The 24,746-nt window shown below is 43.6% G+C and overlaps 1 protein-coding gene and 1 long non-coding RNA gene across 2 annotated transcripts in view; one reads left to right on the forward strand and one right to left on the reverse strand.

The window, feature by feature from the left end:
• Window positions 1-24,746, forward strand: part of LOC117770083 (double-strand-break repair protein rad21 homolog A-like) — a 951,093-nt gene that overhangs the window by 750,729 nt on the left and 175,618 nt on the right. The gene's annotated exons all lie outside the window — the stretch shown is intronic.
• On the reverse strand, window positions 159-21,502 carry LOC117770110. The gene is made up of 3 exons (XR_004615349.1): window positions 21,490-21,502; window positions 19,515-19,519; window positions 159-1,240 (listed from the first exon to the last, which is right to left on the reverse strand). It is a non-coding gene; the product is annotated as an uncharacterized LOC117770110 (long non-coding RNA).

Here is a 24,746-nt window from a genome sequence, read left to right on the forward strand (position 1 = left end):
AGAAGATCATGGATGACAAAAATAATTTTCATTTCCTCCTGTCTGTATTTCTCCTTATTGCTTTGTCTTCTTTCCGTCTCGCTGCTTGAAACTATTTTTAGATGCGGTATATTGAAAGTTGTGTAGAGAGGAGACGTGCTGTGCACAAAAGCTCATCATGGAAATGTTGTACGTCAGTCTGGTCCGGACGATAATCTCTGCTGTCAATGTGAATTATGGCCACTCACTGTTATATATTATTATAGGTATTTTAACTGCACTTAAAAAAGCACACGTGTCAGTCATGAAACAAAACAGCTGTTACTCAGATCATCGTCTCCACTGTGTGTCAATGAGTGTAAATACATTGTGAAATCATGTAGCCAGTGTAATGACCTCTAGATATCAGCTGCTGATTTCCTTGTGCTGGAGTGATATTTATCAGAAGCTCGCATCCACGCCAGCGTAGCATGAGCTGTTGTCACGGTAACAACATCTTTTCCTTCCCCTGGAGGAGAGTTGGCAATCAGAGGAGCATAGAATAGCCGCCTTGGTCAGAGGTGAGGGAATAAAAAAGGGGGTCACCGCCGGTTCCTGAGAGCCAATGCGTTGTAATAGGATTCCATTTGTGTACGGGTCCCTGTGTGTCCGGCCATTCATTGTTTGGATAGCGGCTGAAGCCTAATGCGGCAAAGAGCTGCGAGCAGATTGAATAGTATTGATCAGTTCTTCAGGACGTACAATCAGTCCTCATGGATTACAAAAGCCTCAAGGACTGTGTGCACGCGCACTCGCACACGCCTACAGTCACATAGGAATGGAGTCGTTCGGGCTAAAACACAAGTGGCTATTTCACGGTCGGGTGGAGATGTCGTGTCCATGTCTGTCAAGGCCACCGGAGGAAAGGGAGGCTCGATGCTTCCGTTAAGTTTGGAATTTCTCCACTTCTCAATTTCCCCGTTGGAAAATGTCGACAACCGAGCTGGAAGAAATGGTTTCCAGGAGTTGGAGGCTGCCAAGTGTGAAACCCAGTTCAGTTAGTAAAAATGACTGCTAAAATAGAACCATTTTCATCAGGATAATACATTAAATATGATATTGTTCAGAAAACAGAGTCAATTGGCTTCTTATTGGCACTAAACAAATAGGAAATACATGTATTCACTTTTTTGCAAAGATCCCACTGTTGTATCCGACAGCTAAATATGAAGCAAGCTAATTTACAAGCTAACGTACTGTATATTAGCATGTATTAGCGTAGCTGTTTGTAACAAATGAGATATAGTTTGTTAGCTTTAAAGGTGATAAAAGTTTGTTTTTGTTGCTATGCTAAGCTAACACGTTTAGCAGACAGACACGCGAGAGGTTTCAATCTTCTCATTGGTTCCTAAGCTATTAAGAAAAAGTATTTCCCAAAATGTTTGGCTTGAATTTCGGTCTGAAACATCTGCTCCGCCTGATAAAGCCGAGATCCTTGCATTCCCGAAACCTGGTGGGTGAAGAACTTCTTACGATCTTTGAATCACTTCAGTTGAGTTTCTTCATATTTGTGATGGTAGCCGTGGAAAGTCACTGGTCTTTATTCTAGTTCTGCACCTCACTGAGGCTATGAGGCATTATTTTAAAGTGTTTGTGTCTGAATTCTTGTTTTCAGTGTGTCTTAGAAATTTTGGGTCAAGATTTCTGGTCAAAAATTATTGCCACTCCTGAATTTCAAGAGCAAAATTCAGAATATCTTCAGCAATACATGCAAATTAACCAACTTTATGTAATCAGACTGTCCAAGGTTAATGAACAAAGAAAAATAGAATTGCATAAATAGTGAAATAATACAAAACCCAAATGAATCCTGGGCACAGTTACCATCCTTTGGCAAGAACCACAGCCTGTAAGCGTTTCCTGTAGCAGTCTCAAGCTTCCTGTACCTGCCTGCTGGTAGCTTCTGCCACTCTTCCACCACAGGAATCCTTTTTTGCAATGGTAGATTTCACCTCTGCAGGTTTTCAATGGGATTTAGGTCAAGTCTCGTTCCTTGCCAGTCCCATCTTTTCCTTGTCAGCCGGTCTTTTCTCCTGCTGTGTGCTGCTTGGATCCTTGTCCAGCTGAAAAACCTAAAAGCCCGATATCTTTGCTTCAAAAAGTGGCTTTGCGACACGCGTTTGGCTCTAAAATGCCTTAGTAACCGGATTTTTATAATTCCTTGATACATTCAATCCCTCCAGCACCAGAGGCAAGAAAGCAGCCCCACAGCATGATTAAACCGCCTCTATGTTTTATTGTAGGTTGGGTGTTCTTTTGCTGAAGGGCTTCATTTCATCACCTTTACGCTGACCGGTGCGCGACGTTCCCAAGAGCTCTACTTCGGTTTCATCTGTCCATAGAACATAATCTGTGAAAAACTGTTTTTGCCAGCATTGGTCCTACCTTTCTGTGCCTTTCTTTCAATAGCGGTGTCTTTCTTGGCCTTCGTCCATGGAGCCCTGCTTGGTTTGGTGTGCAGCATATGATACCAGCAGAATCCACCAGCCCTGGTTGCTCCAGAACAGCCACAAGTCTTGTGTGGTCTGTTTTTTAACAATCCACAGTGACTTTCACCAACTTAACGGATTGGGTTAGGGTTGGATTTAGTCAGGTTAGGATTAGAGTTAGTCAGGTTGGGGTTGGAGTTAGTCAGGGTAGGATTAGAGTTAGTCAGGTTGGGGTTGGAGTTAGTCAGGGTAGGATTAGAGTTAGTCAGGTTGGGGTTGGAGTTAGTCAGGATGGGGGTGGAGTCAGGTTCGGGACAGGAACAAAGCAGCTTGCAGCATTTTCCTTGCAGCACAGATGTCATATTTAATATCCCATATACTGTGAAAGGCCTATATGTTATATAAATTACTCTAAATGTTATCTACTTATCATTTGACCTCGATAAACTTTTGGTAGAAGTTGAAGTTGAATCCGTGTTAAACTTTATTCAAATCGCCCGTTGACGATAGTTCGATTTGACTTAAATCGAAGTAAAGGTTTGAAAGAAAGTTTTGCCTTTTTGCGAAGGATAGAGTGGGCCAGTAAATGCAGAGCACACAAAGTGAAATGATAAAGAAAGTAACGGGTCTGAATCTCACCACAGTGCTGAATGGATGATGTTGAAATGGCAGAAGCTGGACTCTCAACAGCTTTTATCCACAAACAGCTTCTGCTACAAAAGCCTACGTGTTACTTATAGACTGAAATTACAGAGTCAGACAGGCAGCAGACAGCCAGAGATTCTTCAATCAACTGAGGCAATGCAAGGTTTTCAAGTCCACATATTTCCATTTGTTGTACTCAAGGCTTGTTAGAAGGAAAACTGGGGCACACAGACACTTGTGGACAGCAGAAACGCCCCTGGTCAGGTTTTCTGATTACGGCGTGGACAATGGTGGCGCACGTAGACACAGCTTTACTTTCCCTTGGTTCTGTTGTAGGCAGGCAGTTTTATTTTTAAAGCATGTTTTATACACAGAGGTAGTTTCAAGCTGCATTAAAAACAACACAGAGGCTATTTAAAATCAAGTTTTAAAGTAAAAGAAAAGAGAACAAGAGCGGTAAAGAGATTAAAAGAGGTCAAAGAAGTAAAAAGGATAAAAGCTGTATAAAAAATATCAATAGGTTCAAGGAGTAGAATAATACAAGTAATGTGTAAAAACATAAAATACAATATGAAAAAAAAGTTGAAAGTCTTGGAAAAAAAACCTGCAGTAAAAACCTCATTGATTAATTCAGTCTGAAAATCAAGCAGAGGTGAGTTTTTATTTTCTGCAAAGAACTAATTTAAATCCCTCCAAACAATGCCAATAATGTATGTATGTTTTATTGTGGTATTAAAAACGTTTACAGTTTATTAAATGTTTTGCTCATAAACCATCAGTTCATTCGCACTTATTTCTGAAGAGATTCTGAGAAATTCAAAGAGGCTGGTAATTTTTTTGCTTTTAATTATCCATATGTCAGGCGGCAGCGCTACAATAACCCCGAGTGTAGAGGAATATTGATTCTTTATTGTTACTCTCCAGTATTTAGGCTCCATACGTGCAGGGAGAGAAGTCAGGGAATAGATTTTCCTCCAGAGGAACGAGGGAAACTTTCCACAGCGTGTCTCCTGCTCAGATATCCAGACAGAACCAGCCTGAGATGTGGCAGCTGTGCCAAGGTGTCCGAGGACTTGCCTTAACTGGCTCAGCCGTGGTCTCCCAGTACCTGTTAAGAGGTTTGGCACGTACTCCTAGACACTGACACACAATGCACTGTTACACAAGAGAATGCCAGACTAAACCTCACACAACGTTGTCGGTTGCACAAGAACTTTTTTTTTTTTTCCACACGCTGGCACGCACGTGAAATGCGCACAGGCCCAGACTGTGTGTGTGTGTAAAATACAAATACACAAGCACACACACGGTGACACTCTACTCTGCGCCCGGAAGAAATAAACACACTCGTTTCTCAACAAATTAGCAGTAAACACGGTCGGAGCTGTTAACTCATTTCACATCGGTGATGCAGAAATAAAACAACACCTCAATCTAAAGGGAAGACAAACAAATCGAGCCTTTTCTTTCCACCGTGTCGACGACATGTTCGGATTTTTCTTTTGTTCCAGAGTGTTTCAGGCATGCAGGACCAAGTCACTACTCCCAGTCTATCTACATATACGGTGCCTGAGGATGGATGTTAATGATGATGTTGATATCATGATGAGTACATATATATATAAATAATAAACATATTTATCTTCATGTATATTGTGTTCTGTTTTTATTGTGTGACTGGGGGGCGCTTTCACTCCTGGTCCAGACCTTTGGACTTTTCAGTTTGGTCTGAAACAAAGGAATTTAACAAAATGAACCAGTTTACTCCTTCTCCTCATTCAAATGAAAAACTACAAACATGTCCGATGCCACTCAAAAACTACTCAAATGTTTACAGTGCAGCAAAAACATGAACCCTGGTTTCAGGTGTGAAAACGTCCTGAGTTTGCAAAATATAAAACATCCAGACAGATGTTGATGCTGCCGCGGTGTGACGTCGCAGGTCAGGTGGTCTCCATCAGGGCTGCGGCCCCTGCAGGAGGCGCTGTGGACCTGGATCACAGCTTCACATGACTGAATATTTCAAATACACGATACCCACAATATACTTAATGAGCCCATATGGACATAAACACCACAGTTTCTTTTTCCACTTTCTCAGCCACGGCAGCAATTAGTGTGTGATCCCTGTAACGCCCTGAAAAACGTGTTTTCTCAATCAGCTCCTTATTCTCGGTCCTTCACGCCCACGCAGTCCGGATTAAGAAGATTAGCAGAGTTTCGGTTTACACACGCTCTAAATAACAACATTATTATATTGTAGGTAGAGAAATACTCTATTTGCTTGTGTTAAAAGTTTTAAGCTGCAGAGAGTAAACTTCTAAAAGACCCATCATTACTGTCGTATATCCAAAAGTGACAAAACTCAAAATTCACAAATCTAAACTTGCAAAGAGGTTAATTCAAAAGTGTTTCTCACGTCTCCCTCTGTGCCTTTGCTTTGTTATTTTGCAGGTAAAGTTGTCTGGACTCGTATATATTTTTGTTATTGGTGCATTCAATCATGCCTTTGTTTTTAGGAGGGAGGCTGGTTTTCAGTATTTCGGTTTTTTTCTTATTTCGAAAAGTATAGATTTTTGGGGCCAATCAGCTTGTTTGCTTTAGGGCACAAACCACAGTTCTCCCAGCAGCACAGCACAGACTCCGAGTTTATGGTTGCAACAGGAGACAGGACGGACAGAAGAGAACAACCAGCGTCATGGACATGGTCTTAATTCTAAGAGACTAATCACGTCCCGGGTATTACCGATAATCCCACAGCCAAACTGATCTTTGAAAAAATTGAAATAGGTGCCCTATCCAAACGCTACCCCTGCTGTGCAGTACTTTTCTTTTTTGAAGCGGCCCTGTGCTGCTGTGGCGAGGGTGGGATGGCGGGGGTGAGGAGGAGGAGGAGGAGGGAGGACAACAGGCGTGAGGGATGAAGAGAAGGAGAGATATGACAGAAAATCGCTCGCACTCAGTCCCCTGCCTGCCTCTCCCGAGACCTGCAACACACCCTCAGCACTCTGCGCTCCCGCCGCCCGCCTGGACGAGATCTTCACAGTTTTTGGCCTCGTGTGTGTGTGTGAAAATCTCCCTCCTCAGTTTTCTCACTTTCTCCTGTCTCTCTTTTCTCTCTCTCGCTCTCTCTCTCAGTTTTGCTGCTCAAATTCGACCTATTACTCATTTCCGTGTGTGAGGGAGCATATCTCGAAACACGTGCTCCGCCATCTACTCATCTCTCTCCCTCCTTCTCTCGGTGGTATATTATTTTATTGCCTCACAGTTTTCAGATGTGTCTATTTCTATGTCCTTGTTTTCTTTTGTCGCCGTGGATACTCCTACATCACTTTTTCCTGACTTCTCTCTAATACACTTGCTGTGTATCTCTTGTCTGTGCGGCCTCCTCTCTTGGCTGTTGTGCATCACACTCTGCACACACCCGTCATCTCCCTCCGTCACACGCTCCTGTCGGGCACAAGCAGGCGGCTGCATGAATTAAACATCTCAGGCGGTGCACACGCTGAGGCCCTTTGCAGCTTCAGGGTGAGCACTGGTACTCGGATAGGGGGCTCTGGCCACACACCGTTTGCCTGTGTGTGTGTGTGTGTGTGTGTTGCTCAGTGCTTGACACTGTATCACACTGAGCAGCGGGGGTTATCACATCTGTTTGCCTTCATGTTGTATCGTCGGGAGATGAAGTGGCAGCGAGAAGGCCCCTTTGCCACAAAAAGTTTCTCTCTTTGTCTTTTTGTTTTCCTCAGACTCGTTCTTATGCTCTCCTCGTCTCTGACTCTGTCTCATCTCTCCTCGTCTCTTATCTTGTTTGATTTCTCAGTACATTTTGTTTTGAACCAGTGGTTTGTGTCAAAATTGTTTGTTTTGTTTTGGTTTTTACCTTTCCCCCTTTTTTTCCAACTTTCCTACTTTTTGAATCTCTGTGCTTGTCATCCTTCTGTTGTCTTTCATCTATTCATCTACTCTCTTCTCCCCCATCATCTCTCTTTCTTTGTCCCCGACTACCCCCTTCAACACAATTCTCTATAAATGGTAATGGTAAAAAGAAAGACGTCCTTCTTGTTCGTTCCTTCAACTCAATTCAAACATGGCGCAGAGTCTGCCGGAAAAGCGATGCTACCCAGTGGACCACACTACACACACGTGTAGGCTCCGCTGTGGCTCCGACTCAGAGGTATCATACCTGTGATTATGCAAAACTGCCACAATGGCGGCATTATGCTTGATTGGTTAAGACAAGGGGTCTCCTTCACTTGCTGCTTTCATGTACTGAACTCTGTATATACTCACGATAGTTATCTGGAGGGGATTTTCCAGAACATTTACCAACAGCCCCCTGGTAAACATATCTGAGTGAGAAAACAGCAGGAAAATGTCCACAGATTTCACTGCAAGCGAGTGGGTGTGTTGACGTTGAAGCACACGAAAAAGAAAACAAATGTGTGAGGATTAAAAAGAGGGAACATTCACGTAGAGGACGTCAAAGAAGACGTCAACTTTGCAAGACAACTGTAACCTGACATTTTCCTGTTGTCGTGAATGCATCTGGTGCGTTCGTCATATGTGAAAAACGTAAAATCTGCATAATGTCTGAAGACTCTCGCTCTCTTCCCCTTAACACTACAACTAATCCTGCCTCCTCCACGTTGTCATTCTGTCCCAGCGACATCGATATGAGTGGAAAGGATCACAGCAGATTGTTGTGTATCCTCAGGTGGAAACTTTATGTACGAACTATAATCTTCACCCTAACTGAGCTGAAAGTCTCTTCACCGGCCAAGTTAGGGCTAAGCCTCCTTATCAACCTTCTCTGTGGGTTGATTGAGTCTATAGATCAAGCCGACATCCATCCGCCGGTGAACTCCCTGTCCCCCCCGATCCTCTGCTCTCATCTCCACTATTCATTGGGTTTTATCTCGCCAGCTTTGCTGTGGCCAGCGTCAGCACTGCGGAGAATAATGTGCACTTCTGTTACACTGATTTACTGTGGCATCCCTTCGGAGTTTAGAGGGTCTTTTTCAGGTCAAAGTAGAAAGGCTGGAAGGAATCTGTGCATTTGGATGACCACAGTGTAAAGAGGGAAATAATATGTGAGGAAAAACGAGATGTAATAAAAGTAAAGTGGTTTCTTCAAGGTACAAGTAGTGTTTGCACCTTAAAGCTGGATAAGAGAATATCTTTAAATAAATAGAGGGAGAATGAGTTAGCTCTTCCAGTAAGTTCGGTATTTTTTAATATATTCTCGTAGAACAGCTTCATTTGGGACTTTTTTCAGCTGCAAACTTAGTTTCCATAATGAGTCAAATCAGTCAATGAGTCAACTTATTTGGAAAGAAGAAATTTGTCATCTTGTACAATAGTGTGGCTCATTCATTCTTTGTCGGTCTGTCACACCAGGATCTAAATATACCAGCCTCTGTTTATTCAGGCGATACCATGTGTTTCGTGTGATTTGTTGATATTCCTCTCTCCATATTTCATGTAATGATACAGAACACACTGGTTGGTTTTCATTGCACTGGCAGATGCTTAATAGGGACATAATATGTAGTGTTATTCTCAACAGGGTAATCCAATGAAGAAAGTCTCACACTTTTAAAAAGCTTATTATCTCTGATATATTTCTGTGCTTCATATCCACAAGAGACAAAAACGTTGTGTTTTATTCATCTTCATCGTTTTCATTCCTTCTATAAGTCCCTGCTCTTCTTCTACTATTCTTTTTGCTGCTGTCAGAAACCGCGCGTGAGCCTTGTGGTTCTTATCTTCCTTCAACTGATGTATTCAAATAAAACAAAAAAAGAAGCCTTGTGGAGAAATGCTTTGCGGTCAGCCTCCCGTGGCGGCGGCGCAGTCACATAGCTGAGCGGGCGACGGCGGGGATGCTGCAGGCCCGTAGACACCCGCTGCCCGCTGACTTTTCCCAGCACCTCACACAGCTGTGTGCTGTGTCGCTGCACATCAAGGGGAAGCCGGGGTTCTCACCACTATGTTCCTGTGTCAGACAGAGTCAATTATACCTCTGACGGGAGAAGGAGGAAAAAGAGAGAGCGCACATGGTCAACCTTTCCACCCTGAGGCTGTGTGTGTGTGTGTGTGTGTGTGAGAGTCAATGTTTATAGGGTTTTTTAAAGGCTGCGCATGTGTCTGTGAAAATGTGCTCCACAGGTAGGGGGGAGAAATTAATCTCCCCCCTCTGCTCCCCCCCTACGTTCAGCCGTGATGGAACAGGCCGGAGCCCCCACCGGCGAGCCAGGACCTGGGGGCCTCCAGCCAGCAGGCGCCACTGAGGATGGAGGGGTGCTGTGAGCTTGCTCGTTACGCAGTCCTGCACTCGACCCTAATGATATCTGCCGGCACGTTTCCCTTTCTCCCCCCCCCCCCCCCCCCCCCCCCCAAGCCCTCTCTCTCCCCCCCTCTCACACTGTATCTCTTCCTCACTCTCACCTCTTTTTCACTTTCCCTCTCCCTCCAGCCTTCCTCGCTCTCCTGCTCTCTCTCCCATCTCTTTTCGCTGCAGCCGGCGCCATCTGCCTCTCTCCCCGCTCTCCGTGCTCTCCCACTCTGTTTGGGCGAGGAAGTCGAACCCGTCTGGTGGAGGGGAGGGAGAGAGAGAGAGAGAGAGAGGGAGAGAGGCTCTGTCACCCTCGCCTTCTAATGAGCAGTTGCTCTGCGTGCCACCAGCTCTGACAAAGCCAAAATGGCCGACACATTTCACACTGCCGGGGCCTTGATCTGTCGGGTTTGTGAGTGACGGGCTTGATGGCTTCGCTGTGGACTGATACCGTGCAGAGAGAGAAAGAAAAAGAATAACAACCACAAAAAGAACAAAAAACATGATGTAACGCGAGGCCTTTGGTGAGAAATCGTCCATTCTTGTTGCAGAGAACTGGGACAGTGTGGTGGGCCTGGTTTCCTGTGGGGTTTAAAGTACAGGTCTGTTTGATGGCCTCCTCGCTTTCATCCGCCGTGTATGTGAGTCACTTTTCATTTAGAGGCTTTTCAATTCTCCATTTCCCCACCTGGACAGGGGATGTTTGATGTCAGGGTATTTCCACCCGTGAATGATTAACATCAGTGTCCTAAAATCGCTCCCTTACTAGATTGTTATTGCGATAGGAGAAGTTTGTCAGGGGTAATATTTGTCTTGCAGGTTGATTATTAATAGAAAAGCGGACGTTAATGGTCAACAGCCTCGATCTGAATAAACCAGTACGTGCAGAAATATTAAATTAAATTCCTTGGAGTTTTTGTTTTAGTGCCGTCCATCCTCTGCTGTACAAATAGATGCTCCTCCAGGAGAGAACTGGACCTCTCTGTAATATCTTTATGCCAAAGTCCTGACGGCTGCAGGTAATAGATGAGTACTTGGAATAAACAGGAACTCTCCTCCCACCTTGTTGTGCAACTGTGTACGTGGGTTCTGGTTAACTACAGGACAGCAGATCAAAATCTCACAATACTCCAACAATCGTTTCCACACTATTCTAAATCCTTTGATTACCATCAGGTTGTTATTTCATTTTTAGGGTTTTCTTTCCACGTCCAAAACCATCAGATTAAGTGATTGCCTTACAATCCTGCTGTGAAAACACATGTGTTGAACCTCGATCAGTCTCGGCAGGAGGCTCCGTCCTTGAGCACTTGTTCTCTTGCTAACCGGTGTCATGGAGCACTTTGTGATGCTTTCAAAAACAGCTCAAGAACTTCTGTGGTCCTAATACAAGTAATTGGTCTCTTTTTGGAAGCAGAGAAGCAGGACACCTCATGCTGGTACAGTGACAAATCCCTCTGGGGAGAGATTGAGCTTGATTGTTTGACATATGTGGTTTAGCACCAGAGATCTGAGGCTACAGTGATTTTTCCTCCATCTCATTAGTAACGTGTAGAAGTAGGGAATCAAATAATTCTCTATTTCAAAGCACTAAAAGTTACTTTACTTGTGTTGTTAAGGTATGTGCAATGACATTGTATATAGAGTATTGCTTGGATGAAGTACTTTTACTCAGTCAAATCTGTATTTTAACTTTTTGTCCTGTTATTCTGAACTCCATTAATCCCAGTCAGCTTTTGATGTTGCACTCAGGTTGTGAATCAGTTTGGAGCTCAACTGGAACAGAGGTGCAGGGACTGTCTGGGTGTGTTTTGCTGTGTGTGCGTGCGTGTGCATGTGTGCGTGTATGCATGGATGTGTGTGTGTGTTTGTTAAACTGTCTCTCTGCAGGTAAGTGGAAGTTACTTGCAGAGAGACAGTATCTGTCTTTCCATCATGTGGGCTTACTGTATGTGTACGGGAACAGGTAGGTACTACGTGTATATGGTTTTCTCTGTGTGTGTGTGTGTGTGTGTGTGTCTGTCACTGTAATCCTCTGACCACTTACAGTCCTTCACTGGCACAAACTGCCAGCAGAGCAACAAAGGACACGACATCCTGCTCACACCTCTGAGGATGAACTCGCAGCAAACAAACGCAGCGTGACACATTGAGTTTTCTCAGCGCCGTCCTGCACAATAACCCACGATGACAAGTGTTCCTCTATTTCTAAGAAGCAGCTATGTGGAGCCTGCGCGGCCGATTGGCTCGGAGGAGATTTGCATAATGCGTGGGATGAAATAACGCTGAACAATAACCGTTTCAATGTGAATGGGCAGTTTAAGATCTATGGCAACAAAACAGTGAATAAACAACAATTCAAGGAACAAAAGTCACACTCAGCTCTTATCCCTCCACCACAGCTCAATGTCTTGATTGTCTCGTTGGCCTAGATTCTCTCATGCACATTATACTCTCACATTTATCTCCAGCTTCTCCTCCTAATCTCAGCCATTACGATCTGGCATTACCATAATAAATAGTGCACCAGAATTAAAGATGACATCACTCTCTGTCCGAGCAGCAATTACTTAAACGTTCCACTCGGCCTCTTTTTCCTTAAGATGTGATGAACAAGTTTATCGATTGAAGTTTTGTGTCGTGTTTTGGGTTGCTCAGGGGGCCGAGGAGGATTATGTAGCAGCGGTGTGATGTTGTTGACACTCCTGTCGCCTTTACAGCTCCAACATGCCAAGGCTTGGGCGTGTGCCCACCCTGAGTGTGTCTAAATGTGTGTGTTGGGGAGGGGGGGGGGGGGGGGGGGGGGGGGGGGGGGCAGCGAGTTTGAGAGGTCAATGGAGGAGTTTCTGGGTGTAAAATAGAAGGGGATTGTGTGTGTGTGTGTCTGTCTCATGGAGGGGTGGAGGGAAAAGACGTTTGGTCCAGCTGGCAGCCTCTGGCTCCAGTGTGCACCCATGGGTATCCGGTTTGGCGCAAATTCTCTCTGCTGCGACAGCTGGGACCTGAGTGCCAACCAAGACAGACACACACACACACACACGCACACACACACACAAACCCGTGTGCACATCAGGCGGACACGCAGGATTGGATGGGAGGCAGAACATGGGATGTAGTTTCAGAAAGTTGGAAGTAGCAGAGCTGCACCTTTTGAAAGGTCAGTTCACACAAATAACAACAAGTGTTCAAGATACTTTATCTTAAAGCAGCGACACTCAATATGTTTTTATAAACAATGGATCAAATAGTTGAAAATAGTTATAACAATAGTTGATAATAATAATAATAATTGAAAAAATTCTAATGTGAAATGTGAACGTTCTTGAAGTACGTCTGTAGTTATCACTTTTCTCTGCAGTTTCCCTCTGTGGAGCTTCACAGCTTCTTTTAGCTCTTTGAGTCCCACAGTTTTGTTTTGCTTCACTCTCACGACTCTCACAGCTTTTGTTTTGGCCGCAGCAAACAGCTGTTGTCTGAGAAAAAAAAAAGCTCTAAGAACTGACTCCCTCCACCGTATCGACTTAAAACCTAAGAATTCACCAAGTTGAAACTGTCCCCAAGTGGCTAAAAGTCTGTTATTGCACTTTTCAGCCTTTACCATAACTATGATGTGTCCCCAGTCTCAACCACCCTGTTTCTGCCAGCCACAGATATTGTACAGTTGGAATTCTTAAAACGTTTACATTTGATGTTGTGTCACAGAATTCGTCCGTATTGATGTACTTTTCTGGAAATAGGGTTTAAATCTTTAGAAACTGCTTTTTTAAAACCCAGAAGAATTCACCCGATGCCCTTTTTCCCCAGGAGCGTTTCAAGGGACTTTTGGGGCCCGAGGCAAAAACAGCCTCCTGTACGAAGACGATCTTAGTATTTAAGGGAGTTCTAAGAAATTGTTGTTGCTGTGGACTAATGTAATCATCCATCATATAATTATCATATATTTTATGTCCATTTATAAAATGTATCCAGCTGGTTTTTCAAATTTTTCACACCATAGTTAATTCAGCTGTTGAATTTCTGTGTCAGTGGGTGGTGGAATAAGTACACAGATAAAAGAAGAAATTAATGATGCAATTTGCTTTGGTAAAAGGACAATTTTCCTGTTATAGGGATGAAGAAAAAAAATCCAGTATTAAAATGTGCTTAAAGAGGAAAAGGCAGAGATTAAAGTTTAATGTAATGTCTTTGCATTTCATGGCTACAAAGCTTTGCTATTTCCACTTCATTTAACACCAAATGATAGCTTTCTCAAAATCACCACGATCACGTTATAAATACCACCTTAAAGTTATGCGTATTAGAATAATGGTCAGAAAGGGGAAGTTTGTACCTTTTAGGGTTATCGGTTTCACAGGTTGTTGTTCCGAGGCTCTGGGGAGCCACAAACGAGGCCATGGTTTTTTTGGAAAGCAGGAGGCTGAAGTCATGGAGGTCGAAGACTGCCGCGAGCCGCTGAGGGAGGGAGGGAGGTTAATGGGAGTAAATCAGGGAACCGCAGAGGTGAGGTGGAACCTTTGAGGGGTTTTTTGTACCGCCTCATTTGTCCGTGTACCCTGTAACTGCTAGGTTTAAGCAACTGTGCAAAATACAGAGAAGAGATTCAGGATCTCATTTCATTTTCCATTCTGCTACTCTGTTGTCACTTTTAACACTTTTCATTAGTCATGCAGTGTTTTACTGTTGGAGCCGAAAGCTTTTCTGCAAATGGTTCATTGTCTTAATGCTTCACATCTTCCCAGTTTCACACATCAAGGCTCTTGTGGCTGCCTGAAGTTAAACGAGTGGCAACGGGGGTTGAGACCAAAGACTGAGTTTAAAGGAAATCTGGGATTGTTGGATTGTGGTCATTTGGCTTCACTTTTGGGGAGTTGTCATGTCTTTATATAAATTTTATGGCAACACCCAACTCTCTGATCGAACTTGTGCACTGTTGATTGAGGTGCATTGTGGAAAATGTAGTCACCAGGTTTTGAAATTATATAATCATCAAATCGTATGTGTCATCAGATTGATACGGACCTCTGATCCGTGCACCCGTCCATCCAGAGTGAGAACGTCACATCTCCCGGCATAGAGAACATGTGGCTCACTGGGGCAGCCGAGCACATTGTACCAGGATACATGTCGTCACTCTGACATGTTTTGACAGCTCGGAGTCCCTCAATATTAAACTCCACTGAATAGGGAATGAAAACAGCTGGGGCACGAGGTGAGATCCACATTTCAGGCCGTCCCCTCTTGATGATACATACACACACACAACAGCATTCATGCATTCGAAGTGGCATTCATTTTTCACACGCTCGCCCACACACTCACTTTCAGCAAAACCCTCATGCGTTGTGACAACACTAGCGCAGAAGCACCCTTGCATATCGAGCCTAAAAAAAAAAACAATGACACAACAAACAGCCCAGAGCCGAGTGAATGTGAAGTCCGGGACGGGTGAGATGGGTTTCAGGTGCAGAGTAAATCCTGGTGAGTCAGGTGGGCCAGCTGCTTTACAGACAGGTGCATGTGTGGGATTGACTTGCTTATGTATACGTACATATGAAGACAGACAGGCAGATAGAGATGAATCATTATTTATGAACTCGTCCCTGTAACGTGCCGTCGAGCTGTAATGCTCAGAGAAAGGTGAGCGCCCTCCCACTCCTCACAGAAACTCCTCCGTGGGAATACGAGGCTGGCGTGTGGCACGCGGCGCCGCCCCCTCATCAAACTACCCGGGACAGCAGCACTTTGTTAGGACTCACTTTGATTAATTGCTGATACGAGGAACAGCTCTATTTACTGCATGTAGGTCAGGTTGTACCTGCTTAACCATTAGGTGGCAAAAGCTTGATGTGCCCAAAATACGTGGAAGTTTACTTTTTAGTTTGCTTACTGTGAGACGCAGCGGCGGGGTGATGTTGCAGCTGGCGCCGAACCAGGTCCAAAAATATTTACTTGCTCCAGAAATGTAGAAATGCGACTCTTTTTTTTTTCTTTTGACAGGAAAGATGTGGCCGCTGCTGTTCCCCCGGTCAATGTTTAGACTTGTTTAGCCCATGAAAGCAGAATTGGCTCTTGTTTGGCCATTTCGCCAACTCAGCAGATATTTAATGGACTGCCAATAAACTTTTGTACAAACATTTGTGATCCCCGGAGGATAAAGTGCTCTGATTTACGAGATTTCCTGACTTTTCCTCTTGCTCCACCATGAGGTTGAGTTTTTGGAATACGCAAAACTTACAGTACTTACAGAGAAAGTACAGAGAACATCAGAATTGCAGATGACGTTATAGTAGGATCTGTGTATTAATGGGGCGTCCAAACATTTTGTCCAGATGTTTTTTAATCAGCACCATTATCAAGTCAAAGTCTTGGTTTATTACAGAATACCTGCAAAACTAAAGACGGTCCAATCGCCTCTGTTGCCCTCAGGTAACCTGAACAGATTCTGCATGTGATTATGGAGAATTTGTAGGTGAGGGAAAATATTTTCAGGGGGATTGAAGACTTCTGGTTTCCGTTTCTAGCTCGACTAATCACATTTGAGCTGGTTGCCCGCAGGTGAACGGAGGCGGGAACACAGTGGGCGAGATGCATTTCAGCTTTTCCATTTATCTGTACTCGTCTCGTATGAAGACAGCTGTTAATGGAGATTAACCAAAATGTTGCCTGGTTCTAAAAACACCTACAAAGTGCAACCTGTCACTGTTTGTGTCTCGGCCCCAAGATACCGACCAGTGCCCCCAGAGTCTAATTTGTGCTAATGAGGAAATTCTAATATTCCAACTTGCTAAACGAAAAGATGGCAGACATGGTAAAAAATAAGTTGCTCAATATCAACATGTTGTTAGTTGACAGTTAAAACGACAAGTGTTACTCATTAACATTCACAGCTGTTATGAGCCTCAGTTTGTGACGTGCTCGTCTTTGGAAACTGCTCTTATCCCCGTTAAATTACACACTGTGTCTTTATTGGGGTGACTCAGGTTGAGGACAAGCAATGTGAGATATAAAGAATCTCTATAAAAATGTGGCTGTTGGAAACGTCTGTTATCTGCTATTTAAAGTCGCTGGCTTTGGGACAATGTCTTATCGACTCTCTTTTGGACTTTAAATGTCCCAGCTGCTGAAGTGGAATTTGTCTTTGGGAGAACTATTGGCGCGATGATGACTGCACAAGGCTGCTGCTTTGTTCTAAAACGCGTGTTGTTTAACCCCGGTGGACATTTAAAAAAGTGTAATAACACCGGACATTGACCCCATTACCGGATCACTTCAGCTCCGTTTACATTTCATTTTCCCCATTTCTCCTTAATAAGTGTTTTGTTTGTTTTTCCTGCGGATGACACCGAGTGTAATTTAAAGTAAAAGGTCGTTAAACTGCTACAAATACATAATGAGTTGTTCCTCTCGGTGCCGGGCTGCACTTTATTATTCCACCGTCAAGTCAGTTGTAATATGTTTTTGTTTGTTTTTCCTCATTTGGTTCAAGCACCGTCCCAAATTCATTTCCCCCAGTGGAATCCTCCCTCCTGACTCGGGCGCGCACACTCGCACACTATGAACTTTCCAGCAGCGATACAGTTCATCTTCCATCCGCCTCTTACCTTCTAATTCATCTCTTGTTCTTTATACCTGCGCTGGTCGTGCACGCAAATCGAGGGAAGCAGAATTTGTACGCCCTTTTCCTTTTCATGGGAGCCGCTAACCCCAATTTCTCCTCCTTCACCTGCAGACTCTTCACTTTAAACACGCTTTTTTTTCTAATTTACTCTGTGTAGGTAAAAAGGAATTTGTTCCAAATTTCACACACCTTGGATTCCTCGTGCAACTCCGTGTGTAATAACCCTAATAACCTTCATTTGAATCTGCTGCATGAATCAATGAGATTTGGGTCAGAGCCACGCCGTCTTCGCATTACTTAGATTTTGACACTTTGTCAGGGATTAATCAGTTTGGAAATCCTTGAAATGTGAGTTTTCGGGGGTTGTTTGGTAGATGGAATGTGTTTCCCTGATACTCGCCAAGCTGTTCAGGCAAGCTCGAACATCAGGGCAGGGGGAGGAGGAGGAGGGGAGGAGGAGGAGGAGGGGAGTCGGGGAGAGGAGACAGAAAAAAGACAGGGATGGATACTTTTCTGGCAAATGTACTGAGGTGCAAGTCTAATATTGAGGGTAGATAAGCACAATCACACACAAAGGGAGAAAATTGAATGCACAGAGCATCCTTCTCAGAAGAATTCCTCACAAGGTTTTCTCATAATTTGCCTGTTTACCCAGAACAAACCAGCTTTCCACCGTTGCTCGTCTTCCTTGTCTGTCGCACAATCAAGCATTGACACGCCCACCTTCACACAATCTCCACGGAATCATCTACCCTCCCGTGTTCAGACTCCAAATCTGTCCTACTAACGTCTTGTTTCGTACAAACTCGTCTTCCTGACTTGGACGTGTCTCCCCTGTTCATGGCAACACTGATTTTAAAGTGGATAATGACTTGTTTCATGCTGTTGCACATTGTGGTACCAGCATTATTGTCAGTGGCAGGAAGAGGAATGACAAGTTTGTTAAAAAGACTTCCTGTTCCAGCTCTGTATCCTGATGAGAAACAGTTTTGGATTCAAGGCTCTACCTCCTCTAATACCTTGTTCAGAGTTTATTATTTTTAGCCCGATTTATTCATTCTGCGACAAACTTGGAAGTTGTCGCCAAAAATCCAATCTCGTAAATACAAGCCCTCGGCCAATTGTGAGTCAGTCTCAGCTGTCAATCATGATGTTTCACTCTGTTTTAGCATCAAATAACAAATTAAAATAAAAATTACCAAAAACTACAGAAACCAGCTTTGATAAATAAAAAAACTATTCAACATGTACTTGTTTGCTCCAAGTCCAATCCACTAACCCTGAGGGAGCAGGGTTTATGAGCCATACTTCAGCCAGCCACCAGGGGGCGATCCAGATGCTTTGGCTTCACTTTTGGGGAGGCATCATGTCGCCCATTTTTATACACAGTCTATGGGACTAAACTTGTTGTATCGTGGGATATAATAATAATAACTTGGATTTATTTAGCACCTTTCAATGTAAGGAAATCAAAGATGATAAAAATTAAATCAAAATAACACAAACAAATAACAGATGATGATAATAGCAGAACTTGTTAGAGTTATTATAATTGAGCGGTCCAAAGTCTCTGTGAACAGGTGGTTTTAAGGACGTCTGTATTTTCAGTTATGCAGAACAAATGAGCTCCAGACCACAGAGTAATTAAGGTTTGATACTCGTTTAGTTTCCTCCTCAGATATCTGAGCACTGATCTCAGTCCAGATGTTCAGACCAGATGAGTGAGAGATAAAGTTTGTCTAACTTCCACGCTGCTCTCTCTCCGTCTCTCTCTCTTCTTTCATCCTTCTTTATCGTCTGTTGTTTTTTTCCCCTCCTCCCTCTATCTTCATCTGGCATTTCGATAAAAGGCTGCACCAAAAGTTGAGGTTTGGATTCGGCCCAACTTCTCAGAGGTTTATGGTGGGCCTTGATTTACAGTGGTACCCCCCCCCCCCCCCCCCCCCCCCCCACACACACACACACACACACACACACACACACACACACACACACACACACACACACACACACACACTCCTCTCTCTCGCTCTCTCTCTCTCTCTCTTTCTGCCACAGAAGGGAGAAGAAACCGCTGGAGGTTGGAAATCAGGGGTGTTTGTTCTTAGCCGAGATGACATTCACAGGAAATTGGTGTGAGAAGGTTTTATTTGTGTGTCTGTGTTTCTCTGGGCTCTCGTACACTAAACCAGCAGTCGCATGTTGGGAAGCAGTGAACCATTACTGGGGGTCTTGACGGGACCTTTCTGTTGGTGTGGTCCAAGTCATCTGTTATCACTGGTTGTAGAAGTTGGTAACAGAAGAAGTGATGGTTTCGAGGTGTCCGTCAAACTCTCCTGAACGCAGCCAATCACAGTAAGGCCTTGACGGAATTTCTTAAAATTTGGTACAGATGTTCATGTAGACTCAGATGTTAGCTGATTGGATTTTAGTCAAAGGTCACTGTGACCACACAAATCACATTTCTGACCATAACTGAAGAATTCTTATACATTTCTTCGAATCCTTTACAACAGATTTTCACAGATACTGATGTAAACTGCAATTTGTCTGGTTGGCGGAGGTAAACAACTCGGGAGCCGTTATTTTTTCATCAAGGTCCATGGATTATTCGGAGAGAAATCAACGAAACATGAAGACAAAGTTAAAAAAGCGAAAAAATAAATAAATCCCTGGATCTGGATGTGCAGCAAAATTTAATGGCTTCTTTCTCGTGTATCCTCCACAAAATTGTATGGAAATCTGTTCTGTAGTCATTGCGTCATCCTGCTTACTAACAAACACAGTTGAAAACATAACCTGTAAATAACAACTCCAGTGCAAAGCAAAGCCTTGTGATTGGCTCCAGCCCCCCCACGACCCTCAAAGTACAGGTATGGACTCCCACACACTGTGTTACGTGTCAGGGCCGACTGCTCATTGATTGGTTTTCACTCACACTGCTGAACTCAGTCCAAACACACTTTTTAAAATGTCTGTGAATGTATTTTTGAATTGTTTTCGATCAAAGAGACAATCTACAGATCTGAAGTCAACACATAATTCATCATGTTAAGTGCCGAGGCTGTCAGCGTGTGCGTGTTTGATGATATCTCTGACTGTCGTGTATCTGTGGCTCGTAGAAACTCCTTTGAATAGAAGCTGATGCACTGAGGTTTGTTTAAACTTGGCCTATTTGGCAAACACACCACACTTATGTAAGAGCTAATGGTTCCAACGTGTGCATTTTGCCTATTGTTCAGTACATTGTCCGTCCTTTGTGTGTATCAGCTTCTCTCCTCTGATTTCATTTTAGTTTTCTGTGAAGGCCTCACTCAATTAAAAGAATCTACCTTCTCAGATGCTTTTGCTTGTGTAACCAAAACAAACAAATAGGCAGTTTTTTTGTAAAAAGCCGACTTCTGACTCTGTCATGAGGTTGAAAACAAACATCATGACTCAGCAGACAGACTCATCGTCTCCACATGCATCAGTGATTCAGTCTGAAAACAACCAATGCATCCTCCTCCAGCTTCCAGGTTTTGGGAAACATATGGTTTTTGTCATATGTGGAAATCAAACGTCCACTGTGTGAATGTAAAGTATTTTTTTCTTTCCCTGAGAACATCTGCAGCCCAGTATAGATATTTTCAGACTGGAAAATAGTCCTGACATTTTCCAGAGTTTGTCTTTCACATGTGAAGAACGCAGCAGGAGATCGTTCAGGTCAGACGTGTCCAGAGCACTGTTGTGGACATCATGTCCTGCAGGAGGCAGGACATGATGACATAAACTCCGAAATTTGTTTGTTTATAGCACATCAACATCGGCATTAACCCTGACCCTTTCCTCACATATTCTCTCTCAGGCTCATTGAGACATTTAACTGAGGAGCTGGCAGGAAAATAAAGATTATAGATTTCAGATTTAAACTTTTGCTCTGAAGCTGTCCAGATCGATTTATTGATATCAGATCTGAAGACCCGTGGTGATCTGAAGTGGGGGAAACAGATGGATGGAGACCTGAGCTTTCGACTGTACCCCATTTCACAGGCCAAATAACAACCTGGACAAGAAGTTCAGAAATAGAAAAAAGGAGAAAAAAGGATAAATCATTTGAATTTTTTTTTTTCGATGCAAATGATCAAAAGCTCCAGAACAACCAGTGAGTGTGGTGGTGATCATGTTGAGCAGCTTCATAAGAAGATTACAATGTTAACAGATTGGTGCATCATGAGGGAACATTATCTGTCTTCAGCACATTGCATATTTGAAGCACCTTGATTTTCAACAGTGAAAACAAAGGACGAACATTTCATTCTTTGCACCGTGCCGGCTGCTTCTGGTTTTGTAAAATAGCCTCATGCATATTCCTCTGGCTGCTGCACGGGCTCACACAGAGTCATCATCAGATCTATGACTCCCTGCAGACGGAGGCTCACGCTCATACAGATCCAGCGTTCTACCATCTGGCAAACATCTCCAACAGGACTGGGTGTAAGATTAGTGGACCTTCATCAGCACGTCTTTGTCACCTGAATGTTAATCGTGTACTTTTGGTGGCGCTTGGGGAGATGGAGGATAAAGGATGAGGACGTTTTTTTTTCTTCTTGTTTTTCCTTTCTGACAACCCTGGGATATTATATCAACTTCAATTAAAATCTCATGTTCCAAAACCTGTTCTTATCTGTTCCTTCATGGTGCTTTATCACTTAGACCGAATCCACAGTTTCCCCGTTTAATATTACTAACATTCTACAAAGTATTCAAACATCTCATTTGACTTGAGACTGCTCATGGGAACTTTTTTGCGTAATGCAGTAATTTCCAAACCCTTGTCGGTGGCTTGTGGAGGATTCGTCATCCCAGTGAATAGAATATGTTGTTATTCTTATTACTGCTTTTCTTCAGGCAATGCAGCACGTGGGGTTACAGTGGATGTGTCACTGCTCTCACCCGGGGCCCAGTGACTAATAAGGAACTCCCTAACTGTTAAACAGCGAGCAAACCGATTTCATCAAACTCGATTTACCACTTCTCTCGCCGTCCTCCCTTCCCACAACCCCCCCCCCCCCCCTCCTTTTCTTTCTCTCCTTCCACACCTTTCTCTGTCGCTTTCATTCTCATCCCTCTCCTTCCGCTGCCATCCAAACAAATTAGGGAGTAAATGAGGAGGGAGGAGTGATATGGGTGATGAGGCATGCCAGAATGTCACCAGAATGTCAACAGATGACAAGCAGAGTAGATGTGATGGAGAGAGGGGGAGGAAGAGAGAGAGACAGAGAGAGAGAGAGAGAGAGAGAGAGAGAGAGAGAGAGAGAGAGAGAGAGAGAGAGAGAGAGAGAGAGAGAGAGAGAGCAAGAGAGAATGTGATGAAAAGGAAAAGTATTCCCTAAAAACCCAGACTTGAAAAGAAATGATTAATGAGGCCAGATGTTAGGCTTCTTTTAGCATGAATCATCGCATTCCCCATGATACAGCAAAAACTTAACCCCCCCCCATCTCCCCAAACACCAACGCAGTAGGCAAATTACATCCAAGTCTGGAGACAATAGAGACACATGCAGTATTTCTCTGGCTCCAGCAGATTTCTCCTTGCCAGGTCAGGACAGTACATCGACTAAATGTTTCAGGACTTTGTTTCATGCTGACATCACTTAATTCCGATCCATACCTCTCCGAGAGAAAGGAAAAAAACGAGGTCTCTTGCATAGATACACTCAAGTAGAAGCACTTCAGAGAGCCTGCGTGCCTGACCAAGCTAATTATGGCATCAGGGCAATCAAATGTGTGTGTGAATTAGCAGCGCCTCGACGATGATGTGAGAACACAACAGATCCTTCAGAGGCACATTTAGCCGCCGCACAAGACCGACATCTTTTAACAAATCAATGCCGCTCAGCTTGTGGGCCAGAAATGTCAGCCTGGCATCTCTTGATTGATTGAACACGAAGCAGCAAAACGAATTGTGGAGGGAGAGATGAGATAAAGCACAGGAAGGAAATTGCTTTTCCTTTGACCAAGTTTATAAAATTTCACTAATATATTTCAAGACTCAACTTTCACCATAGTTACGTGTATAAAGTATTGGCTGGTTTTAAAACAGACAAAACTAGAAGGGGGCTCAGAGAGGCCAAAACTCAACAACGACAAACAAGCGCAGATTGAAACTCGACGTTCATTCATCCAGCTCTTCATCTTCAACACGTTGCAATCCGTATGCGGTTTTTCAAGAATTTAGGTCATATGTGCTAACATGCATGTGAAGCGTCTGCAGTTCTGTATGGATTGAAGACATCACAAGAAATAAAAGTTACTGCTACAATCCTGCATAATAACAGTTTGTAAAGCTGCGTGCAATGCAGATCAACACATTATAATCAAAGAATGCAAAGTGTGCTGCTGTTAGCATTCCAGCTGCTCATCCCTTTGCACAGTTTGCACCTGCTGTTGACAACCGAGTTGAGTCAATTGGTCTGGTTGCGTGACCTTGTCCCAACTTAAAATAAAAAACAGCTGCCTTAAAACTAATCTTTTCTCACAGTGTATATCTTTTGTTTTTAATAAACACAACCAGAAATATAAAACCCACAATCTGTGACTTTGGGATCATTACTTTTCCTTGACGAGAAAACCAACAAACAGGTTTGGTATCATCATGACTGAAAATCATTTGCTGGCAGTTTGGACAGAACAAAGATAGCTGTGTCTGCATATTTCTCACCTCTATGCTAAGCTAGGCTAAGCACATAATGTCCTGTGAGAGACCAAAACTGGTTTAAGCCAAGTTGGCAGCCCATCAAAGCCAAACCTGGACCTGCTGCACAAACGTACTTGACAAGACACGTCTCGATCACGCTATTCCCTCTAACGTTACATGTTGCTACATATCTGCTTTGTGTTTTGGTTTAATAAACACAATGCTTTCTTAAATATGAGCAGTAGCCATGTTGGTAGGCTTATTCTTGAACTTGTGATAGTGCCACGCTAACATGTATCCCTGTTTCCAGTCTTTATGCGAAGCTAAACCCAAGATAAAGTATTGATTTAAGGACATGAAGATCTTACTGCTGTGGAAAGAAAGACATTGTTCTGTATTAGACTCTGGTTCCTCTGCTCAGTCTGGTTGGTGAGGTTGTTACGTTGGTTGTCGTGGTCCTCAAAGGATGTGTTTCGCTAATAACCCTTGAGTAAAATGGGTCAGCCATAAAGCATCAGCTGAAACTGTTGTTAACTTCTAATGTCAGAAAGCTCGTTTCAAATCCTAAGTGGAACTCCACCACCCCAACGCAACCCTCCAGCAGTAATAAAACATAAGAGGACCTAATTCACATAGCCAGAAGGCAGCCGGGTCTCAGTCGTCTCTACGACTTAGTGTTAAGCCCTCGCCAACAGTGGAGGCCATCCATAATTAACCCTGTACTGTCAAGTCAAGGCAGCAGTCATAACATGTCCTCGTATGCCTAACCTTTTTCCCTGCATCGTTTTCTCTGCCGTCAACTCATCACCCACATCTGTCGTTTCCCTGCGTAAGGACTGCTGTGAGAAAGGGCGAGGGAAAAGACTTTGATCTGCTGTGTTTCCTTCACAGCATCTCTCTCAAAGGCTTTGGACAGCAAACGATACTCAGAACAGAGGGAGAAAAATGTGTTTCTTGTTTGCTTTTGTTCTGGGTGATTTCTGTGATTTATTCCCTGTTGGTACGGAGTGATTGAACTATTTG

The sequence above is a fragment of the Hippoglossus hippoglossus genome, chromosome 11 (genome assembly GCF_009819705.1).
Source record: "Hippoglossus hippoglossus isolate fHipHip1 chromosome 11, fHipHip1.pri, whole genome shotgun sequence".
Lineage (NCBI taxonomy): Eukaryota > Metazoa > Chordata > Actinopteri > Pleuronectiformes > Pleuronectidae > Hippoglossus > Hippoglossus hippoglossus.